Below are 18,207 nucleotides of genomic sequence, written 5' to 3'. Positions count from 1 at the left end.
CAAAAAAATATCCTATTTTCTAACAGCACAAATTTTTGAAAATTCAACGAACCAACAAACAGACCAACAGAATCCATCTTAAAGCACAATCAACCAACCCAAAAGGTGAAAAAAACGAAAACAAATTTTATAATGTATATTCCTATCAACTGGAAGAATTCAAAATATCAGAACAAAAACAAAGCAAGCAGATAATGTATCCTATACGTGTTTTCAAACAACTGTTCCAAAAGAAGCAGAACCAAAAAAATGATAAAATAATAATTCTGACAATCTTTCTTATATTTCTTATCATTTCAGATAATGTCAACTAATAAGACAGTCCATTATATTACATCGAGCAAAGGAAACTGACTTCTGAAGCATGCAGGGTACATTTATTGCAAGGAGAGAATATCTGAACCAAGGAGACATTGGAGGTGTGTGCAATACTACTCAACCCATTGCACAGGCAGCGCGGTTACTCTGGGTGATACAATTGAGAGTGAGAGAAACAATAAATGAAATGAAAGAAATTGCAAGCACCTCCAATGACTCCTTTTTTTGAGGAAGGTTGCCCAGCATGTCCCTAGTTATGTTGCTGGCAGTATGCCCATCATACCCATCATACCCAATCTGAGACGAATTATACAACGCAAAAAACCGGCAAGTAACCCTCAAAGAGTTACACCTCAAACATACTCTGATATTCCTATTCCTCCTGAACTCTCTGTTTCTTTATCTAAGGAACCTTTCATACTGCATGACAACAAAAACCCAAAAAAATATAATTATCTTTAGCACACCCCGTAATCTAGCAAAAGTTAGAGAATAGTGATGTTTGGATGATGGATGGGGCGTTTAAAAGCACGCCCCATCCATTCACCCAAATATACACTATTCATGCTGAAATTAACAATACAGTAGTCCCCTTATACAGTTTGCAACCTGATAAACAATGCACAACTTACACTGAACTTTTAACTGTTAAAATCAAAAACATCAAACAAAAGTCCTAGGAAAATTATTATTGATTTTGAATTTGCAATGATAAATGTTATTTCTAAAACGTACACGGATACCCAAATTCAAGGATGTGTTTTCCACTTTTCCCAGGCATTTTGGCGTAACAAAAAACATCCTTAATTGTGGATTACGTATCGGATAGCAAACTGCAATTCAAATTTAAAAAACAAACTGCACTTTGCTTTGTTCCTCCTGATTGTGTAGACGAGTACTACACTGCAATTACTGAATCAGACTTTTACACATCAAACGAAGAAAAATTGGCACCCTTACTAAATTATTATGAAGGCACATGGATTGGCCGTCTAAGCAGGTCGGGTCGCAGGAGGAAGCCACGTTTCCATGTGGAGTGGTGGAACTGCTACTTTCGAGCTGCTTAGAAGGAGGAGCAAAGACAAACAATGTCATAGAGGGATGGCACAAGTACTTCAACCACACAATTGGCAAACCTCACCCCAACTTTTATCATTTTTTGGAAACTTTGAGGAAGGAGCAAAGTTTCCAAGAAATGAGAATGTCACAAGCTTTAACAGGTAGTCTAAACCCACGCATTTCTAAAAGATCAAAAGAAATTTCCGATAGACTATTGGGTGCATTACAACAATTTTCGCTGTGTGTGGCTTCAGACTACCTGGATAATGTTGCACACATTCTTCATTACTAATTCCACCTACTCTATTACTTTCCAGTTTTGCCCTAAATTATTTAACTTTATCTTTAAATTGGCATTTTTCCAACATTTTTATACATTTTTTACAAGACTTTAATTTTTTTAATGTATAAAACTTCTTTAATTATTTACACTTTTGAGTATTATTTACTATTCTAACTCCGGGGGGGGGGGGGGGGGGGTGTAATAGTAGGGTAAGTGTTTGATAGTGTAGGGGTTTAAATTACTTCTAACTCCAGGGGGGTGTAATAGTAGGGTAAGTGTTGGATAGTGTAGGGGTTAAAATTACTATTGGCACTCCAGGGGGGGTGTAAAAGTAGGGTTGGTGTTGGATAGTGTAGGGGTTAAACTTACTATACAAATACATTAAATATAAAATATTTATAAAAAAAAAAAACGTACCCATACTTACGTTGTAAAGGCATGCGTTGTAATAGCATCTGCGCTGTAATGGCGTTGAGATGGTATTGTGTTGTGAAAGTTGCATTGTAAAGGTTGTTTCCCCACATACATACATGTAACCAGGGCTTTAAATGGGCTGGGTCTCACCGGTGCTGAGCACCGGCAGTTTTTTAAAGGGGGGCTCAAAACAGGTCTCTATGGCCTCAGTTTTGTGCCCTGGCACAGGCGGACTGCAGTGACAGCAGGCACATCGATATGCGCTTGCTTACACAGCCACTTCTCACTAGTGGAGAGGTTAAGGCATGACGTCATGCTTGCCAAGTGAGCGTTGTTGGGGAAGGGAAATCCTTTAACGAGTCATTTTCCCTCTGGATTTCCCTTCTCTTTTGAAACTAAGGATCAGCAACATTGTTGTGGTGTCACCAGGGCTTTAAGTGGAAGCTTTTTCAATGTTATATATAAGCCATAGTTGCTGCTTATTTATCTTATGCAACTAACAACCATTGACAAAGCCAATTGTCGTGACTTGTAGGTATAATGTTAGTTGTTGCATCATATATCTGGATGCAATAACAGAAACAGCAAAATACAAGTCCAGCGGCACACTACTCTAAGCACAGATTTTTAGCTTACCAGTGTTGAAGCCACACCCTTAACTACATTGGCCACACCCCTTTCAGAGACCCTCCCAGTTAAAGCCTTGCATATGACTACTCCTGCTTTTCAACAGGAAAACTCACCTGTTCACCCGGTGGCAAGCTCAATTAAGACACTTTTCTTCAATTCATAAAAATGCTGTTTCTAAAGATCAATGCTTCAGATGGTGGATTAAAAACTCCACGTTTCTAGTTATGGAGTAATGGCAACACTCTTTCTTTTTAGGTCTCGCTTACGCAGCACGCATGCACTGCATAGGAGGACCTTTAGCCGTCGCTCTGCTCTTTTTGGAAGCACCTACTCAAGCTTGTGGCGGCATTCACCTTGCAGGAGCGAGCAGCGGTGTACATGGTAATTGGCTGTTGCTCGCCCCCCCAAAGCAGATGGTGCCACACGCACGAGTGTGCTTCAAAACAGCTGCTCCGGGCGGCGGTTTGCTCTGTTTGGTTTTTCTGACCTCCAAAGCAGATTCCAGTCAGGAGGAGGCGATTGCTTCCCTTGCTGTAACTCGTTCATTGCAGGTCAGTCATGGCTTTGTTTTGGGAAGTATGCCATTATCTCTTTACATCTTAGTGTTTACATCTCAGAGTGCCATTTGCCGCCCCGTCTCCATGCTACCCCCTTGCGTTTTCCATGGCAGGAGACCCTCCTACACTTTGTTTTGAATGGAAGAGTAAGGAAGGTTGTATGCACGCCTCGTTTAGTGTTTGTTGACACAGCTGGCGCATTCACCATAAATAGCTATCACTATCGCAATACAACATCTTCTTTAAAACACTCTATGGCCAAGCAACAACTCTCCATTCTCTTGGCAGAAGACCCCCATCCTGTTTTCTTGACATGAAAGGAAACTGTGTTCATTTGTAAGGAGCAATTTCTTTCCATTCTTGGCAACACCTACTGTTGACTTGCAGACAAAATTGCACTTTTGATTTCAAGCAATGAAAGTGAGGGTTCCTATTCTAAACACGCGCAGGATCAAAGTGTCTGGCTCGCATGGCGCATTTAAGCTAGAGAAATTTACAACTGAATTGACAGAAAAACAACGTTAAATTGGTTATTCTACCAGGAATAACATTTTTCACTTCAAAGCACAGCATACACTCTCAAAGTTGCATTAAAGTACCTGCAGTTTTCAAAGTAGCAAACCATTATAAAATTAAAGCTGAGTGGAATTGTTTCAACTCGGTCATTAGAAATTTGCAGATCTTTTCAATCAAAACCCCCTGCTCCAAGTTGAAATATCAGATAACACCTAAGCCCTCCAACCCATTACCCATCAGCTCCCGGAAATTTCAAACATGTAAATAATCTACTACTATCCAAAGACCAAATTCACTGTCTTTTAATTTTATGAGTGGGTAAGGTTGTGAACGCCTAAATGGGACGGCACTTTGCTTAAGACCTTACCTGATGGCTATTTGCATTGGCTTGTTTCCCTATACTGAAGTTTCCCGTCAGTGTTATATGGTGGGCCCCTGGTTGAGCTGTGTGTGCGGCATGGCTCTGAGCCATCTGCAAACTATTTTGCAGCAATTTTGTTTGCTGCCTGGACTGAGGGTTGCTGCATGGTTCTGGAATGCACACACAAATAACGTGAGGATCCGTGTGCCACGGTTATGGTAGTGGAGTTGTGTCTCCTGTATGTGTGCATGAGTACTTGTTTTTATTACTGACAAACACATTTTCTGTCTGTGGAGACGAATCTGTGTCTGTATAAAAAGAGGTCGTTGAAGTGCGCCATGTGCCCTCCTCCTCCCTCATTTAACTGTTCCCTGCCTTGCAATTAGTGCCATCCTCACCTCTGAAAGATAGTGCACCTCTCAGCTCATCAGTGAATGGTGGCCCTTATATTCAACAGATTTATAATGCACGACCCCCTTGGGAAGTGAGTGTTCTGTTGAAAAGTGCACATGTTGGGCCATCTTACAACGTACCTTACTCCCTGTTTAAGTAAATTATTCTGCCGTCACCGAGATACAGTCCACCCCAATTTCTTATCACACATTTCCTGTTGCACCTTGTTACCACTACATAATTTACATTCTTTTAATTTTTCATCCTTTCTCTACTTCATGTTTCTTATCTTTTTTTTCTTTTCCTACTTTACTGCTTTTTATGCGTTTGTTGAAGAAGGTGTCTAGATACTGTGTTATAGTAGCAGCGCATTTTTCGTGCTGGCGGCTATAGAAAGGGCACAGATTTCCAAGTTTACTGCAAAGCAGAGGGCTGGAGGTCGTGTGTTGTTTGGTAGAGCTTAGAATGTGCAGATTTACAGTGGGACACAGGTTGTTGAATATCACAGTGGACCGGTGCTTAATTTCTAAATAAAATAAAAAATACGTGTCAAGGATGTCGTCGGGACCCACTGCAGATTGCAACACCGATTGCCCTGCCAGTGCTGTCAATAGGCAACATGGCACATGACATAGCCAATAGGACTCACCTTTGGGACCTTATAAAGTGTTTAGCCATGCAACAGTTGATGTTGTTGCACCAAGGATATTGTGCTACCTAACTTAACACTTATAAGGTCCCACAGGGAGACATATTAGTTATGTCAATGCTTGTTGAGAACTGCTTTCGACCTTTGAAACAGGAAATGTCATCAGAGGAAGACAGGAAAGGTGGTGTCCAGATCTATTACAGTATAAAAGTTGCAAAATCAAACTCTACATTTGAGTTTTCTTTCCACGAAAGAGTAAATGCCACCTCTGCTGTTTTCAGGGATCTACAGACTGCATTTCCCATCCTCCTTGGATGCCGCTCACGGTTTCAGGAGCTAACTTGCAAGGGGCTGTACTTAGTACTTATAGGAAGTTTGATACCATAGAGTAAGAGTAAGGTCTTCCCTAGCCCAGCAATGACCTTTCATATGCCCTGTCAGTGTCACAGCGTCACAGCGAGAAGCTGGACCTGTGCAGTGCCATCTTCTGCAGACGGTAGGAGGTGGCACCACAAAGATCAGAACCTCTGAAGGATAGCAGCATCCAGATTAAAGAGTACATTGTGAAATGGGAGCAGGGACCTGCCCCCAATGCATGGTGTAGGCATTTTGCGGAATGGGAATATTCAAAGCATAGAAAGCCTAGGGGGGCACTGCGGTCATGCAAGAGGCAGAGCCTACCCACAACTAAGGCCAATCACACTGCATTGACAAGATTCTTGTGCACATGCGCGAACACGCACGCACTCTGAGCCTACATCCTTTGGCCAATCATGATGAATCTTATTGGTAGCCATTACGTGATTGGCTAACTTATGCAGGCTCTGTGATGTTAGTTATGTTGGCTTGCAAGAGTGGTGATTTGATGAAGTGGAACTGTATACTCCCTTTATCAAATGCTCCCAAGAACCACAAGCACTGCACAGCAGGAGGTAAAGTCATGTAGCCAAAGACAAGAAGAGAAATGTTTAAAATTACTTTCCTGCTTCTGGGTACCCCACTGGTGTCTGAATCCAACCAACAGCTTCAACTCAGAGCATTATGTAAGTTTTACTAAAGCAACTTTGCTTCTAATTATCTGCAATAACCTCTGGCACACATCTAAAGGACAACCTTGCCTTCTGCTGGTGAGTCAGCTTACATATGAGTGATTTTTCTACTGCTGACTGTTCTCAGTGTGCCTGCGCTGCTTATGCCAACCTCCTGTTTAAGTTTACATAAGCGCTACTTGGACCGTTACAACCTACAATTGAAATTAAAGTATACCTGCATCAATCTTCTACAGACTTTTACATATCTGAGAACAAGTTCGCTCATTCCTATTAAATGGTACTGTTTTCAGGAACAGAAATCGATTTGATGTATTGTGAACTGTTGGTTGATCTGCTATTTAACTGCATACCACTGAGGGGAGCCAAAGAGTTTCTCATCTTAGCTGAACTTCGTCAGCACAACTTTGGTGGATTTTGCAACATTTAAGAAAAGAACAGAAGAGCATAGTTTATAATATATCGAATAAACAATGCTCTTACCTCACGTAGTGACGGTTGGAACATCCAGAGAGAAGAGGCATTTTTTAAGAAGTTCAGCGTTCTAAAAGTTGTCCTGCTCGAGCTTCTCCATGATGTCATCTTTCTTGCTGGAATGCAAGTACGAGACTGCACCTCCAGCACTCGTCATCGCGCAAGGTCACGCAGCGTGAACTTGCGTAGCTGCCATCTTCATTTCACTTTTGGATGTGTTGTTGCCTGGTACCTTAGCAACATGTTAATTTCTCCTGTATTCACTCACAGAGTGTCTGCCTTTCTCCCGACATCAGAGGTATTGACTTTCTATTTCGCCAGTGTTGCATTCAGTAAAATAAAGATGATCGGTCCTCGTTGTAATGTTAAAGTAGTATATTTATTCTTGGGATTAGATGGTCAGGTACAGCAATAAAGAAGAAATGTAGTCTGTAAGCATGGGCGAATTTTGCGAATCTCGCGTTCGCAAATTTTGCGGATTAGCGAACTCGCAATCCGCAAAATCCGCGAATTCTAGCGAATTTGCGGATTTTTTTTTGTGTTCGCAAGGATTTCTGCCAGTTCGCGAGGGTTTCGACCCAGTTCGCAATTGCGAACTTACATTTCGGCACGCAACGGTCGCGATTATGTTGTTTCTTCGTCTGGTTCATCATCACAGGTTCCCAGCACCCTCTGTTTCACCACTGCAACCCTCTGTTACATCAATGCCACCCTCTGGTTCATCATCACTGTAGATTATGGGGGGGAAAAGCAAGCACACCAACCCTGCTTCAACTGACATGAATTAATTTGGGGTTAGTCTATTAATGTGTCACTGTTTTAAAATTCCAGTCTGGCACCTGCTTCCTTATCTGTAATTTTGCTTTCTGTTGCAGTGCATTTTTTTTCCCCAGGACCTTTGTGGCCTACTTGTAGCTATTCTATGAGCCTGATGTGAGGGTCAGAGCAGGGTCATACAATTGTTGCAACTAGCAACTGAATTCTGGAGGGGCCCCCGTCAGGAAGCACTACAGGGAATTGTTACTAATGATGAGTTTGAACTCTTGCCCCTGCCGAGTGCTTTCAGTTTTGAAAAACTCGTTTTTCTGCAATTTAGCGGGATTCGCGGGGCGCGAAAACGCGCGAGATTGGATTCGGAAGCCGCAAATTCGTGCAAATATGCAATTTGTTTTTTTGCGGCGTGTTAGTTGGCAAGGTTTTGTGCGTTTTTGCGAGCCGCTCGTAGCGCAAGGCGCAAAGTTACCCTCACGGTCTTTCAAGGGCGCGGCCATCTTGTTTGTCTGACGTATTTCCATTTCCGGGCGCGAAGTGTAATCTCGCAAAGTCTGCGGCTTGCCAGTACAGTTTCGCGCGTGTTCGCAAGGAAAATCTTGCGCGAACTTACCCGCGCGGTCGTGAACGGGCGCGGCCATCTTGTTTCTCATTCATTGCTATGGTTCTGGGCATGGTCTTTGTATCCTCTCTAAATCTATGCCATCCTTTGCTTGTTTGTAGCTTTTTTGGATCTATTTTACTTATTATCTATCCCTCTATTTTTCTAGCCCTATATTTTTGTGTTTACTGCTACTTTTGGTTAATTTTAAACTACTTTTTTAAACTCTTTACTTTTCTTCTCTTCCCTTTTCTATTTTCTTTATTCCTTTCCGCCCAGACCATGGTGAAGGGAGCCGGGAAGCATCCAGAGAAGGGGAAGGGTCCCGCACCCCGTGTCCGGCTCCCGTGCGGGCGTTTGAGGGGGAAGGAGGTCGTACCCAGGGAGATCTTTACCCCGGAGGAGGTGGGCCAACTCATTTTTTATGTTCAGCGCCGCCTCCCCAGGACCATCATGGGAGGTGGCAAGATCAGTGCCGGGTACGGGGTCCGGGAGCGCCGGAAGCGGTGGGAGAAGGTGTGCCAGGCGTTCAAAAATAAAACATTTGAAAACGGACAATTTTCCACATTTCTGAAGCATGACGTAATGGGGGGGTGTTATCTCTTTTGTCGAAAATCAGCCGTTTTAGCTTTGTTATCTCTTTTGTCGAAAATCAGCCGTTTTTGCTTGAACATTAAATGCCTCCAAATGGTATTTAATTAACTTCCCGAGCCCCTGGAAGCATGAAAATCACTTTAAACATGCTAATTTTAGCTCTAACACTGATGATCCACCTACAAATGTGAACTGACGTTCAAAAATAAAACATTTGAAAACGGACCATTTTTAAAGTGATTTTCATGCTTCCAGGGGCTCGGGAAGTTAATTAAATACCATTTGGAGGCATTTAATGTTCAAGCAAAAACGGCTGATTTTCGACAAAAGAGATAACACCCACCCATTACGTCATGCTTCAGAAATGTGGAAAATGGTCCGTTTTCAAATGTTTTATTTTTGAACGTCAGTTCACATTTGTAGGCGGATCATCAGTGTTAGAGCTAAAATTAGCATGTTTAAAGTGATTTTCATGCTTCCAGGGGCCCTAAACACAAGATTTATGGAATGGTTAAAAGTGCATGAAAATGGCCAATTTACTCACTCTGAGACATGGAAGACAGAGTCATTAACCCATTGTCTACTACAGAAAGTGATTTTTCCAAATTAATACGATCAATTTCTCGTATTTTTTCAGCTGTTTCAATTTGTTTGACTTTCCAAGCCTCGTTGTAAGCAGCATAGATACTGGTCGCTATGAAACGCTTTTGACGCTGTTTGCGTGGTCCAAGAATGAAATCACGCAAATCAGCACCATCTTTTAGTAAAGACAAGTGTTGCTTAATTTCAGCCAGTGTGGATGATGTTAGCCATTCAAGGCAGAGTTTCCCTACACTGTATGTTGTTATTATCCCTGGATGTTGTCTCTGGGAGTATCTCGGGTCTAATCTGGTCATTGTTAACCCCTGTGTTTTATTCAGGAATCTATCTTGACAGCTGTTTGTGTCAGTAGGCCAGATTAACCACTTTTTCCAATCAGGATGTGTTCTGTTAAAATGTAAAATTTTTGACACGTCTAACTCAATATCTGCAGTTATATTTTCTGGTATTGGCTTTGGAATAGACGGTGTTTTAAGGTCTTTGATCTTAGCTAGGCCAAGACAGGATGTTTGGTGTATTGTGTCATTTAAAAACAACATTTGTTCTGGTATCATGCAGGTTCTAAATAGTGCTTCAATGCCTTGTACCTGCCAATCTTTTGTACCCCAAATTGTTTTCGTTTCAATATTATTTTTCCAATAATCAAAACCAAATGTCATCATTTTGTCATAAAATGCTTCTGAATATATCAGTTTAGAATTTGTCAGCATTGTTTTCATTCCTGTTTTATCTAACAGTTTGTAATAAAACGTTTCTGCATTACTGGTGTTAAACCCTGAGAAGTATTTGAATTTCTCAAAAAATGCTTTAGAACTGCTTTTAGGTGGCGTAGCACAATGTTCCCATTGGTTATACATAAAAACATTTCTAGGCTGTGCAGATTTATGCAAATAATGATCACCATAGTGTGTGTAGCAGAATAACTGCTCATAACTAGATGAACCTTGTAAATAATCATGATCTGTGAATCTAGCTGACATTACTAAATCAGACATCATGTCATTAATAGTGTTAAAGTCCCAATCATCAGAAAATGTACTAGGTTTTACAAAGTCACTTAAGGAAACCTTCAGTTGATGAGGATACTTCAGGATTTCGACCGGACCATATATCTCATAGTCAGTTTTCTCCCATACTACCCCACCAGGTATTAGAATTGCTGTGACATTTACTGTTGACAGTTCTCTTTTCTTCACATGGGATGATCTGTGTGGTTTCAGGACTAGGTTGATGTTCTGACTTGCTGTGTCCATTGTACTATATTTTCCCTCAATGAATTTTCCCAAACAAAGTACCATGATGAGCCAAAGTAGGAGGAAAAATACACCTAGACCGAACCAGAACTCTAGCCAAGGGGAAATAAGGTAGATTTCCTTCAGTTGATGAAAGAGTTCCGTTGCTTTTTCTTTAAAAGTCTTTTTTGTTTCTGGCATCACTTCGGGGTCGTTTTGATCTTCAGAGAAGTTGTCGAAGTTGATGAAATAACCAGAGGCAGTTCTGTCAATTGATGGGATTGTTCTTTCAATCTGTCTTTCGGTAGCATTTTCTGATGCCACATTAGTGTAGACTGGTGTTGTTTCTTGACGAACTGTTTCAATCTGTGTCTCAAGAGGCACGAGTTCCATGGCATTATTGCATAGTCCTTCTCTGTGCACTGCAGGCTGATCGAATGTGATTAGTCTTTCAGTTTGAACCTCTTGGATTGTTGCAAGTTTGGGTATTCTGTTGTTTCTTGGGAGTCCACTGGGCCTACTGTTGATTATAGGCCACATGCTTGTGGTTTTACCAGATCGATAGACACAACTCTGTTCTCCTTTTTACCAGCAAGGGGCGGTAGCTCAACTGATCTTGTTCCGGTGACTGCCAAGACAGGTACTGCTTTTCTGTAAGAAGGCCCAAATTCCTTCTTCACCGCGATCTTTTCTCTGACTAGATCCCCAATCTTTGGAATCCAGACAGGCCTTGCTGGGGCTGTTGCTTGTGGTGCCTCGTCAGTGGTACCTGGCTGTTGCTTTAACTTTATGTTGCCTAAGGATTTTCTTGTTTCATTCAGTTCCTGTAAAACAGCCAAACGATCTTTGATGTCAAAGTCTGTTGGTTTTTCTTGTACCACTGACATCTGACTATCGAGGTCCTGAATGTTCATTCTAATTCCGAACAATAGTTCGTATGGGCTGAAACCTTTTAGAGAATTTCTTGGCAAGTTATTAAGACTAGTCTGGACACTTATTAAATGTTTGACCCACCCAGCGCCTGAACCTAATACCTTCGCTGTTATAGATTGCTTTATGTCACGGTTTTTTCTTTCTACCACACTATTCCCTTCGGGGTGCGATGGACAAGAATACCGCAACCCAATTCCCATGCTGGCCATGGCCTCCTTATAGGCTCGAGAGCTGAAAGCAGGACCCTGGTCAGAATGGAATGTGGTAATTGCGTATGTGCCGATTAAGACTCGCAAATCCTTTATAACCGTTCTAGCGTCAGCCGAGCGCTGGAGGCTACATTATTTAAGTGTGTTTAGCCTTAACTGTATACAATGGGACGCGCTTCTCTTCTTTGATTGCGCAGATAGACCGTCTTATGCTGTCTAGCAGGGATCCTGAAACTACACTGGCCTGTTCATTAATACGATCTCTGTTACAGTCTTCACAATTTTGAGCAAAATATTGGATATCTATGCTCATTCCTGGCCACCAGTACTCTGATTGTAACTCTTTCAGAGAAACCTTAATTGTTTGGTGTCTCAGACCCAACCCCATGTGTGCTTCCAGTAAGAGGAAGCCTCTCCTGCTCCTGTTTGGAATTACTCTGTCCCCCACTCCAGGGATTCGAGCAAAAGGAACGGAGTTTGCATCGATTACGTATGCATAATTGAGTGGATAGTTCACGGGCAGTGCTGCACAGTCGCCTTTTACGGTCGTTTTTACTGCCAGCATGGTTTCCCCGTCTATGTATTTATCTGTACGCTTTTTTGTGGCTATGGAAGCCGGTTTAGTTGCTTCCGCTGTGGCTGTATTAGCCAATGAATTCCCTGCAACGTGAACGCCATCACGTTGAAGACTCTGTGCGTGAATCACGTGAGTCTTTTGTAGTTCTTTATGTAAAAGAGCTACCTGTTTCCAGAGCAATTTATGCTTTATTGTGGCACCTGTGTCATCTTTGTAATCGTTTTCAATCCATCTCTGCAGTTTATTATTGTAAGAGTTGACGCAAAAATGAGAATCGACACGATAAGTGTCGGGAATTCACGTTCTGCATTTTCGAGCGCCATCTTTAAAGATCTGATTTCAGTTCTCTGAACCGAACAGTTTCTTACAGATTCAGTTTTTGTTACTTTCGGTCTGAATTTACCGCACAGCCAACGACCTTTATTAATCGCACATGCTGCATTGTAGGATTTGCTCTCTACGTTGAAATGCTGTACAAAGCTATCTGTATGGATTATACAGGCGTATTGTGGGAGAGGCAGAAGTTCGATTGGCAGAGGATATTCTTCTTCATATTCTAAATCATTCAGTTCTTCAAATTGCGGGGCGAAATAGTATTTCACGTCTTCCGCTCCTAGAGAATCTACACACTGTATCCATTTCGGATCCAGTGACACTGTAGGCAGGTTTACTGGGCTGAATAGCGCCTCGAAGGCGGATTCCGCTGTAAGGATATTAATCCGTTTGCCGTGTGCTAGTTCACGTTCATTTGCTAATGCGATTTGCACTGCTTTCACAGTTCTTTCTGTGTGACTGAATGTTTTTTCTGCTTGTGTGTACAAGTGGGATTTAATTGAAATTGGTACCTTTTATCCCTCATTTGAGGTTAGGTATGTGAATCTGCATCTTCCTGGGATGACTCGGATTACAAGATCACGTGTATTGTCACGTGTATCTAATTTTGTTTTTGCTAACATGTCTGTTTGCAGTGATCTCAAAATGTCTGTGTGTTTTTGAGTCCAATTGATTTGTTTAAAATCAGGTTTGATTAGTTCGTAGAGAGGTTTAAGCCTCTCCGCGTAATTTAGAATGTAAGTTCTTCCGAAATTCAGAAAACCTAGTATGGATTGTAAATTCTTCAGCGTTTTTGGAGCTTGGAGTACAGCGCACTTCTCTAAGAAGTTGTCCGCTAGGCTTTTCCCTTCACTTGATAATTCGTACCCTAAAAATAGTACTGTCAGATGGGCAATTCGAGACTTTTTAAAGTTGAATTTGTAACCCTCTGCTGCGAACCCAAGTATAATGGTGTTCACTCTTTTCAAGTGAGTATCCAAGTCGTCGTCTGTGAGATAGATATCATCTACATAAGATAATGCCTCATCATCATAGATTTGTAGTAACTCTGTTACCCTAGCTGAGAATAGTCCTGGGCTGTTCTTGAACCCCTGGGGGAGTCGACAGAATTTTTTCTGCGACCCAAATGCTGAGAAAGCGGTCAAATATCTGCTTTCTGGTGCAATGTTTCGACAAAAGAAACCATTAGATATGTCTAATGTCGTTTTATATTTTTTCCTAACTATGTTATTCATTAGGGCTGCACTATGCGAATTTTGTACTGCAAATGTTTTGCAACACGAGTTAAGATGTCTGTAGTCCAAAACTAGATGCTATGAATTGTCTGGCTTGGAGACAGGAAACAAAGGATTGTTCATTTGAGAGGTGCATGTTTCAATCACCCCCTGGTATTCAAGTTGATCTAAGATCTCCCTGACTTGTTTTTTAGCTTCTTGCTTAATGGGATACCGCCGTTGGGCAGTTGGTTCACTTTTTAATTGGATTTTGTGAGGAGGAGAGTCCTCATCCCATCCTACATGATTTTTATACAATGCAGGTGCCTGGGCTACCGCCCATTTCCTTGCATAAGTATATTTTTTTGTGAATCGGAATGTGATTCGAGAAGGCAGGCATAATCACTTCTTCGCTACGAGGGCACTCCCTGACAAACTCTGGGGGCCAATCTTTTTCAGCTAACAGAATATCGTAGCCTTTTGAGAGCTTATCCAAAAATAGACCTCTTATTTTCATAGTCTTATCACCCTCTATACGCAATGTTATTTCGTATATTTTATGGGGCTCGCTAAGTCTGGTGTCGGCAGTTTCAACCTGAATGTATTCATTCGTGTCCTTTGTCTCCAGATGACTCATCAAGATCTTGCGCGCTATACTGATTTCTGCTGCACTGTCCAACATTGTCAATGCCCACTCCCCGTTTTTCAACTGTGTCCTCAGTATTCTCGGCATGGTTGATTACTCTAATACTGGCTACCTTCTTTTTCTGAAATTGAGATTTTTTACTCTGAGCAGGTTCCTTGTCTTTGGACTTGGTGTGCTCTCCTGGGTCTGACCGTCCTCTTCTTTCCGATTTCTGTGGAAAAGATCGAGAGGGACGTGTATCAATACTTTGATATCTATCAGGTTTTTTCAGATTATCCCTATTTCTAAGGTTATATCTTTTCTCAGAGGGCTCCCTCTGGGGAGACTGGTGTTCTCGAGTCGGAGTTCTTTCCCTCCGTCGAGGAGACCTTCCTCCAGACTGGAACACTTTTTCCTTGGGAGTGGATTGTTTATTTCCATCCTAGCTCTTTATAGGAGTGTTTGAATTATTTTTAATGAATAATTTTTCAGGATTTTCGAGCAGTTGGGGCTTTACCGGTTTCCCACCCAAGCTGTCTCTACCTAATTCTTCATAGCATTTTTCTATGATTTTTGCAAGCTCAACAGGATCTTTTATATCTGTTTCCTTCACCTTCTGGCGGATCGCCACGGATGCTGCTTCTCCTTTTATGTTGGCTAATAATATAGCCGAGACTTGCTTGAAGTCTTTCAGTAATTTCATACCTAGAGTTAAAGCGGGCTCTGGACCGTATTCATTTTGAATCTGTTTTAGCACTTCTGGTATTACCGCCATAGACGGAACACCGTGTGTTTTTGTGTAAATGGAAGCAAAGACTGTACCCCAAGTGTCGCAGTCCTCCACGTGTGGTGCGATTCCCATAGGAAGACAGATTGTCAAGATTCTGTGTTTCTCTATAGGGGTAGTATCAGGAAATACTGCCTCTATTTGAGTGATTTTCTGTGCTAACCAGAAAGGAATTTGTTCCTGTTTTACGGGTGTTTTACCAAGACATGACTGTATGTTCTGTGGTGTGATTTTATTAGTGTTCCCCTGATGAGGGGTCAGCTGTGGTACATTAACAGCTGGCTGGACTGTTGCAGTCCGCATTACATATTGGACTAATTGCCTATGTATTTTTATTAATGTTTTTAGCTGTACTAACAGCTCTTCCTTTGACATTTTTACAATGTCCGGATGTGGTGTGTAGCTGGCTAGAACCGGCCACGTTGCTCCTGGTCTACCTAGTGGACCGAGCCTGGTAATGTGATCATTATGTTTTAGGGCGCCATTAAACCAGAGCAGGTGCTCTTGAAATTTAAGTGGAATTTCAATCTCCTCGAAAGGAGCGTACTCTTCCGGAGGTTCCTCTATTTTGTAATAGTGAAACTCTTTTGTTGTAGCGTTTGCCGCTGGAAAGTTTATCCATGAATAGAATACCTCTGTCTGCCGATATTCGTGAGCCTCTATCACGAAAATTACTGTACCACCTTGTGGTGTCATTCCGTTTTCTATAAGTTTTAAAGTTATAGATTTTCTTAAATGTGCCGGGATGATTATTGCACCCGGTACTGTGTCGTCGGGACCCTGCTGAGTCGCATCTGCTGCGGCCCCAGTGGTTCCGTTTTCTCCTGGCATTGTTAAAATGCAAGGTTTGCAGAGTAGGTCTCCAAGGAGACAAGGATTAGGTGCACAGTATTTTGGAACACTGTATCCTTCAACGTTGAATAAACCAGAGCTTTACATAGGAATTTCTTCCTACTAAGGTCGGGCGGATTTTAACCTTTCACCCACTCCAGACGTCTATTGGAGTATTTACGGGAGAAAGGGGTCTGTGTGAAATATGCACGACTGAGTTACTCTAACGTCTTGCGTTAGTTTATCGCCTTACCAAACGTTTGGGCGCCATGTAGTGTCGTTCCTAGTTTCCCACTAGGCCCTGCGCATTGGAATAACAGAAACAGTAGTATCGACGTGGAACTGCGGATATTCCAGGGCTCCACTGACTATGCTAAACTTAATTGGGTTTGTTACCAACTAGCTCAGAGGTCACTGGAAACTTTCTTCTCTGCATAGGAAGTGATCAGCTTCCCTGGCACAGACAAGAAGGGATTCAGCTTTCCAACAACCGTGCAACATGACAACTTTGCTCCTCAGATCAAGAGTCAATCTCTAGGGTCGTGTGAAACAATAGACAGGTATTTCACTCAGTCAGATTAGTGCAGTTTACTTTCACGATATGTAGAGAATAGAGAGACGGGCGTTTGTCAATAAAAGGTTAACATTTATTGAACAGTCTTTCTTCTCGTACAAGAGAAATGTATTGCCACAATTGCAAGACTTGTTATTATAAAAAGTACGTACAGTAAGATAAGGATTGCGAAATAATACTGTAAAAGCATTGACATGGTTTCTTAGCCATACAATGGTTTAAAAGTAATAGAACATATATACAGTCATATATACATTAGGCTAACATACTCAACTGGTGCTTCTAACTAAGCCTACCCCAGTGTGCCTGACCTAAGCCTAACACGTGGAAGGGGAGTAAGTAAGTAGCTTTAAGTTAAGTTGGTTTTGCCAAGGTTTGCTTCAAGAATTCTCTTCTAAGGGTTTAGTCAACACCATACCTCTGAATAGAATGATGGAGGTCTGGTATCTCCTTCAGGAGTCACTCGGTATCCCAGTCACCCGCGAGGGTACACCGGAAACGCTGGAGCTGGATTTCTCAGCAGAAGAAAGGCAGCGTCTCTCTTCAGCGCGTCGGGAGGAGGAGGGGGACAGCGTCCGCGGGCAGCTTGGAATCTGCTGGGCTCTTCGCAGAGGGACGGCTGTTCAGCTCCTAAGCTCACCACACCATCGTTCGCGCTTTAGCAGCGATAATGGTATCAGTAGCTTCACCACCAAGGGACAGCAGCAGCATCAGCGTACTGCATACAGCATACAACAGCAATGGGACACCAGCAATTGCTTAAGGCAACGTTGGTAATATTTATACCTGACAGGTGCCTGGTTTGACGCAAGTTTGCTGGACATAAGACGTCAATTAAAGATGTCACTAGGAAGTGATAGCTATCAGTTGCTCATTAGAGTTCCATTACTAATCAAAACACAGCAAGCAGGGATTTCCAGGTTTGCTGAGTTTTTATCTTGTTGAAGAACTCGGAGTGTTAATCTAGGAATATCAGATAGTGACTTCTGCTCTGTCATTGCACTAATTGGTTGCAAAGGAAGTGGCAGAGAACTATGCTGGAATGTGGCTCTGTTCGTGTGAGGCCAGAGATGACTTTCTGAATATCGCACTTGAACGGTTATGCCAATATAGGGAATAAATGGATTTATAGCCGAATAGGGGCATAAGGTCACAGTATTGATCAGGAACCTTGTTGGACAGGCCCCAGGAAGGGCTCGCTCCCTCCCCGCATGACAGAGCCCGGACACCGTCTCTCCAGGTGCTACCCACAGAAGCAACCCGCAACCCGTCCCCTCCGGGACGCCTGCCCCCGAACATCTCTGTATCACTGGCCCGGGCCACCGTCAGCACCATTGCCCGGGCCCAGCCGCCATCTTGGACACTGCACCACGAGGCCGCGTGGCCTCAGCTCGACCCCAACCCTGGGCCTGGCCAGGCCCCGACATCCCGGCACCACCATCCACCCAGGAGGTGAACGGACCACTTGGCAGGTCAATGGGAGAGAGGAGTGTCGATGGCTCTCCCCCGCCAGGTGCCGATCGCCCCCAGCCTCCCCAGGCGCTGGCTCCACCCCCCTGCTGGGTGTCTGGACTCCCTCATCCCGGACCTCCCGACCTCCAAGTGCGAGGATCCGGACATCAA

The sequence above is a fragment of the Lissotriton vulgaris genome, chromosome 6, assembly GCF_964263255.1.
Source record: "Lissotriton vulgaris chromosome 6, aLisVul1.2, whole genome shotgun sequence".
Classification (NCBI taxonomy): Eukaryota; Metazoa; Chordata; class Amphibia; order Caudata; family Salamandridae; genus Lissotriton; species Lissotriton vulgaris.
This window is presented reverse-complemented; position numbering follows the sequence as displayed.